We start from the raw sequence: 7,500 nt of genomic DNA, 5'->3' as shown, positions 1-7,500 counted from the left end.
CTGCTCATTGAAACTGGGCTGCCTATTGCCAAATTTGATCTTTACATGAAAGTTTACTAAGTAATAAACAAATATTTCCTAGTATGGTCCAAGTAGAGTCATTTTTGCAGCTAAAAATGGCTATTTTTGGAAAGTCAAAATGGCGGACCATGGAGAAGATCCCCCTTTTCATGTATGAAAAGTGCAATTTTTCCAGTCATAATGAATACTTAGAATTTGATGGTGGTGGTAAGTACTCATAAAAAAGGTAACATTAGTGAATGGGCAGCATGAATTCTGGAAATTAACAACTAAAAATCTCACACAGTGTCCCTTTAACTTTAGTTGGACTATACTCCATAAACCATGGATCCAACCCAAACCATGCTTTTTGAAACCATGATCATCCTCACCAAAAGCTATTTTTTTAACCATGGTTTTACTGTTAATTTTTTTTTTTAAAGATGGTGGGGCGAGGGGGGCATGGTTAAACCATAGTCACAAACCATGGTTAAATCCTAGTTAAACCATGGTTGAACCATATGCAATCAAGGGCTTAACCATAGTCGCGAACCATGCCCTAAAATCTATGACAACCATGAATAACTAAAACCATGGCTACACATAGTTTTCATAATAACACCTGGTTCATTTTCGTAAGGGACAGACAGACAGACAGACAGACAGATAGATAGATAGATAGATAGATAGATAGATAGATAGATAGATAGATAGATAGATAGATAGATAGATAGATAGATAGATAGATAGATAGATAGATGTGGTGGCCATAATTTAGAGAAGCCCATTCCATTTTTTAGTAGCTTACATCCAGAATTCATGCTGCACATTCACAAAATGTTATCTTGTATTTTCCACCACCATGAATTTATAAGTATGCATTGCAACAAACATAAAAAAGTGGCTCGTCTCCATGTTCGCCATTTTGGATTTCCAGTAGGCTTAAAACCGGGGTTCCCAAACGTTTCCATGACATGGCCCCCTACTGTACCAGTAGATTTCGGCCAAGCCCCACTATGGGCCATGTCACAGCATATGTTTCACATCTCGATGGAGTTGGTGCATCCCAAAACCCATCCAAAGACATCAGGCATAATAAAAACATTGTAAAGAAGAAAATGATAACACAGTCGCAGCAGATCATCCATCAGAGATGCAATAGATTACCATAATGCAATTCCTAATAGGAGTATTAGCTTATTTTGGTTTAGTTTGCTTTCTTTAGTTATTTATTTTATTCAATGGTTTACCATATTTTTGCTATACTTTTCCTACCAACCTCATGTGATCCCCCTAGCACCCCCTCGTGGCCCCCCAGGGGTGCCCGGCCCCCACATTGAAAACTACTGGCCAAATAGACGTCTTAAGCTGCAAAATGTATACTCTACTTTTTCAGACCAGTAAATAGGCTGTTGGTTTATTACTTAAATTAATTAGTAAATATTTGTGAAAAGATCATATTTGGGAATGGACACCTTGCAATGGCCAGCATAGGTGTAAGCTTACACCTACTTTGGCCACAGAACGTTCTCCACCTGTTTAAGGTGCACTGTAATATGCAGATGTAATATGTAATATGCACATGTAATATTTTAGCAGTTTTTTTTCCAGAATTCATGCTGCCCATTTACAAATGTTACCTTTTTCACAAATACTTACCACCACTATCGAACTCTAAGTAGGCCATTCGTTATGACCAGGGCTTTGAACCGGTTCAAGGAACGAAAACGAAAACGGAGAACTTTTTGTATTTTACAGGGAACAGAAACGAAACCGGAAATTTTATTATTTTTTATGTTCTGGAGTAGGAACACTTATTGAAAAATAATGGTAACCGGTTAATACCGGTTTTATTTCGTTCCTCAAACAAAAAAAAAGTTGTTGTTTTTTCTGCGCACGTTACCATGACGGCTGAGGTTCACGTCTTGTGTGACATCAGACATTCGCTGACTGAATGGAGAGAGGGCAGTGGATTTAGGCCGGGAGCCAGGTATACCCCTCAGGATGTTTTTTGCTAACTTTTTTTCACTATGATTTCCTGTTAGTCTATACCCTGAGCCATTACGAGTTGATAGGGACAATTCCCAACTCGGCCCCGTTTGGTCTCAGGGCCCAAAAAACTAAATTTTAAGGAAAATCAGCAGGCGAAATTATATAGCTTTAAATATTAAGTTACTGCAACTGCAAAAATGGTCCTAGAACCCTGTAAATTTACATAGGTCATCCTGTCACATAGGGGAACCTACCTGAAAAATATTTCAGGGTTTGGGGCTTTTCTTCTGTCAAATTTTATCTTCAACATACCCAAAAAGCCCAAAAAATGCTGTCCGCCTGACAAATTGTCTTCAAATTTGATCATTTTCAGCTCTGTTATGATATGCATTAGTCCCTCAAATGTAAATGAAAAACTACCCAAGTTCATGAGCTTCAATTTAAGTCTAAGAGGACCTTTCTAGCTAGAGTACAACAGCTGCTATGTCCAAAGGTATGCACAATAGCCTATCCGAAAATAGTAGCCTAGTGGCAGGTATTAAGACACTTTCAGGCATTAACATTTCACATGGGACTATCAGCATCAAATTCACATTAAACATATTTTTTAAGTATTTGACCTTGACTTGAAAAATGCTATGAATGAAAGTATAATGTGAATAGCATCAAATGTAACTAATGTTACCACCAATTTGTTCACTGTGAACAGGATGCTACCCATGGTACTATCACACAAAGGGAACTAATCAAATGACAAATGTATTTAAGGGATGGTTTGTACAGCAGTAGTGTAGAATGTGAAAATTAACTTTTAATCATCATGCTCTTCCTAATAAATACACATTTGTATGGATTTCATCAGTCATGTCTTGTTCATCCGTGTCCTCCTCTGCCAAGACATGAATTAGAGCTTTTGGGATTATATCACCCTCAAACCTAGTGGTTCAAGCTTCCCTGTATACAGTATGTGTTTTTGTGAAACCCGTTGTGAAGTGGACTTGAGATCTCTGGGTAATGCTCATGGGCCCTATCCCCTCACTCTGACACCATACTCCATCTCAACAATACATGTTTATTTTTGGGAAAAAAAAAACCAAGAACAAAGCAAAAGGTATGAACCACATGACCAAAGATGCTGAAAATGTGCAACTTCCTTATCCAGGCCAATGTGGTTTCATTCAGGATAGAAAATAGTTCCTTACCGGTGCTACCCTCCCCCCACCCGCAAACAAATAATAACCAAGCAAAATAAACATGTGCACTACAGATTTATATCGCTGCATGACTATTTCAGTTGTCTCTTCATAGGAGGACACTTGTCTCAAATGGCATAGTGGTTGTATGTGTTTTCTGTTTAAATAGCAGATCTTACTTTTTTCAAATGTTGGTTTTGGGTAGCATTAAACCTATTCTCTTACCGGTACTGTGCACCAGCTGTAAATTATGTGCTGGTGCCAGGCATCTCTGTACACCTGCCTACTTTCACCCCTGCGTACCAGAGACAATGAATGCAATATCAGCTGAAACAATATATATCACAGACACTTAAAGGGACACTGTGTGAGATTTTTAGTTGTTTATTTCCAGAATTCATGCTGCCCATTCACTAATGTTACCTTTTTCATGAATACTTACCAACAGCATAAAATTCTAAGTATTCATTATGAATGGAAAAATTGCACTTTTCATACATGAAAAGGGGGATCTTCTCTATGGTCCGCCATTTTGAATTTCCAAAAATAGCTGCACAAATGACTGTACTTGGACCATACTAGAAAATATTTGTTTATTCCTTAGTAAACTTTCATGTAAATATCAAATTTGGCAATAGGCAGCCCATTTTCAATGAGCAGCATAGTTGCAGTACCTTTTTTGACCATTTCCTGCACAGTGTCCCTTTAAGTGAATCATTAACCAAAATGAACTGATTTTGCAGAGGTTGTGGTGAACTTTTTATTGTGAATGGACTGAATGATCGCCTCGCTGATTGGAAGGCCTTTCTCACAAATAATGAAAATAAGAAGGCACTCATTCATTTACTACTGGATAGTGTTGCACGATACCATTTTTGGACCCCTATACCGATACCCGATACCTGGATGTGCAGTATCGACCGATACCATACCGATACCACGAAAGAGGCCGCATGCACTTCATAAATACTTTGTCTGAATGTTGTGAGCAGCGGTTTCACTGGAGCAGGGTGAAAGAGCTTTGGGTGTGGCAGTTTACGAACATTTGCCTACTCATAATTAGTTGCATTAATTTGTGTTTAAGTGTTCAAGGCTGCGTTCAAGTGTCATACAAGCATCTGTAAATGGTATTGATGCCCTATTTGTTGGTCCTCACGGATACTGATACCATGATTTTAGTGCCGATCTGGCCCCCGCCCGGTACTACTATAGGTGCAACACTACTACTGTATCACTGGATGATGAAAAATGTCCTCCGAAGGCCTGTCAAGCCTACAGGGTAGAATCTTCTCAAAATATGAAGAATCAGATTTTAGGGTGATTATTTACATGCAGTACATCCAGACTGAAATACCTCAAATCAGGACCATTAGAGTCAGAGCAAAAGACTCATCTTTGAAATGGGAGATGGCTGACGATTATTTGCATTAACACATTGCAGCTCCTCTGGCCCTACACGCCTTCAGTGGTGCTGACTAAACGTCAGAATTAAAAAGCAAAGGAAAGGTGTGACCAATGAAGATATTGAATCAAACATCAAAATTCATTTACATCTTTGCGGAAGTAGGAAACTCATGGGATCTTGACGAACAGCTCCTCAATGGTGGTGAGGAGTTCGCCTGCTGCCTGTATGGATTTAGTCGCCGAGTGAAAAGCATTAATGAAGTAAGAGAAATTCAACTAAAGAAGATGTCTGGGTCAAACCTTCAGGTTCGTCAGGGTCTCTCAATTGACCTATCAACTTTCCCACCGTGCAAGAGGGTGGTGCTTTCCTGGTGCTGTTCACCCCTGTAAACCACTGACTTCAACAACCAACTCAGCCATTGTTGAATGTATCAAAGGTGGACAGGAGGGGAAGTAAAGGGGCCAGGAGGAGAACTTTGTCAGATGGTGCAGAATCAACCAAATGCAGCTGAGCACCACCAAAACCAAAGAAATGGTGGTTGACTTCAGGCGAAACACCCCACCCCTGGTACCTGTCTCTATTGAGGGGAGACAGAAGCGACAGTCTGCACATAAAAGCACCTGGGTGTACATCTGGACAATAAACTGGACTGGTCTGCAAAATCACAAGCACTGTACAAGAAAGGCCAGAGCAGGCTCTACTTTCTGGGGAAACTGAGATCCTTCCATGTATACAACAGACTCCTGCAGATGATCCATCAGCCTGTTATGGCCAGTGTGCTCTCCTATGCTGTGGCATGCTGTGATGGTAACATTAGGAGGAGAGATGCTGGACGCCTTGACAGGCTGGTGAGGAAAGTGGAGTCTGTTGTAGGCACAGAACTGGAGGCTCTCACTATCACAGATGAAAAGAGACACTAACTACAGTTACACTAAGCAGACTCAACTCTATAAGTTAATGGACAACTACCAGCACGCCCTGTACCCAGTCCTTGGCAACCAGAGAAGCCTGTTCAGTTAAAGATTTTGCGCCATCTCCTGCAGGACAGATAGGCTATGGAGGTCCTTTGTCCCCAGGGCCATCCAGCTATTCAACACCACACAGAAGGTCACATAGAATGAGATTGGTATAGGTGATTGGACCACATAAACACCTGCACACTTCATTTGTACGTATGCCTCCTGTGCTTCTACCTGGACTCCTATCCTACACTTGGGTGCTACCTACCCCACCACAACAATCAGGAATGCGTGTGTGTGTGCGTGTGTGTGTGTGTGTGTGTGTGTGTGTGTGTGTGTGTGTGTGTGTGTGTGTGTGTGTGTGTGTGTGTGTGTGTTTGTGGAGAGGTTGAGCAACACAGTGTGAAACTTGTGATACCCTATCCATTTTCAATGGATATGATGAATACTTGACCCTGGCTCTTTGACTTGGACTGTGCACAGTGACTTCTGTCACTCCTGGACAATTTTTGGACACTTTGTCTTGGGGTCCTCAGTACCACTCAGCTAAGGCACATGTGATAAACCACTGGAATACTTTTTTGGACACTTCATCACTTTGTTTTTTTGTCTGCTCTATGCCACTTAGCTAAGGCACGTGTTACACTGTTATACTGATGTACTTATCACCAACCACAGCCGTGTCCGTGCATGAGTGCGTGCGTGTGTGCGTGCGAGAGAGAGAGAGAGAGAGATAGAGAGAGAGAGAGGGAGAGAGAGAAAGAGAAAGAGAGAATCTGCCTTGGGTTGAATGTATGTAGGCTATGTAAGAGTGAGCTATATGGTTAATATATGTGTAATGATGTGTGTAATGTCGTGTGTGTAATGTATTTTGCATTTGTGTATGTATTCTACTTGACACCTTCATTTACCCCTGGGATTAATAAATTATTCTCCACTCTCTACTCAACTCAAACAACACACCATACAAACTTTCAAGTGTGCATCTGGAAGAGGGCCCATGAACATTACCCAGAGATCCCAAGTCCACTTGACCATGGGTTTCACATAAGCACATATACTGGGAAGGTTGAACCACTATGGTTTGAGGGTGATCTAATCCCAAAAGCTCTATTTGATGTCTTGGCAAGTTTGGCAAGTTTGATGTCTTGGCAGAGGGGGACACAGATGAACATGATATGACTGATGAAATCCATAGAAATGTGGATGAAGATGAGGAAGAGGAGGATGATGATAATGATGATAATGATGATTATTAAATGATGATTACAAGTTTGTATTCCCATTCTACACTACTGCTGCTCATTTGATTCATTCCTTTTGTGCAATAGTACCATGTGTTGCATCCTGTTCACAGTCCACCAATTGGTGGTAACATTAGTTACTTTTGATGCTAATCACTTCTTTTTTACCATAACATACTTTTATTCCTAGCAATTTTCAAGTCAAGGCCAAATACTTTAAACATATAGTTTATGTGAAATTGATGCTCATAGTCCCATGTGAAATGGTAATGCCTGAAAGTGTCTGAATGCCTGCCACCAGGCTACTATTTTCGGATAGGCTATTGTGGATAACTGTGGACATACCAGCTGTTGTACTCTAGCTAGAAAGGTTCCTCTTAGACTTACATTGAAGCTCATGAACGTGGGTAGTTTTTTATTTACATTTGAGGGACTAATGCATATCATAACAGAGCTGAAAATGATCAAATTTGAAGACAATTTGTCAGGCGGACAAGCATTTTTTGGGCTTTTTGGGTATGTTGAAGATCAAATTTGACAGAAGAAAAGTCCCAAGCCCTGAAACATTTTTTCAGGTAGGTTCCCCTATGTGACAGGATGACCTATGTAAATTTACAGGGTTCTAGGACCATTTTTGCAGTTTCAGTAACTTAATATTTAAAGCTACATAATTTCGCCTGCTGATTTTCCTTAAAATTTAGTTTTTT

The sequence above is a fragment of the Engraulis encrasicolus genome, chromosome 16, assembly GCF_034702125.1.
Source record: "Engraulis encrasicolus isolate BLACKSEA-1 chromosome 16, IST_EnEncr_1.0, whole genome shotgun sequence".
Lineage (NCBI taxonomy): Eukaryota > Metazoa > Chordata > Actinopteri > Clupeiformes > Engraulidae > Engraulis > Engraulis encrasicolus.
This window is presented reverse-complemented; position numbering follows the sequence as displayed.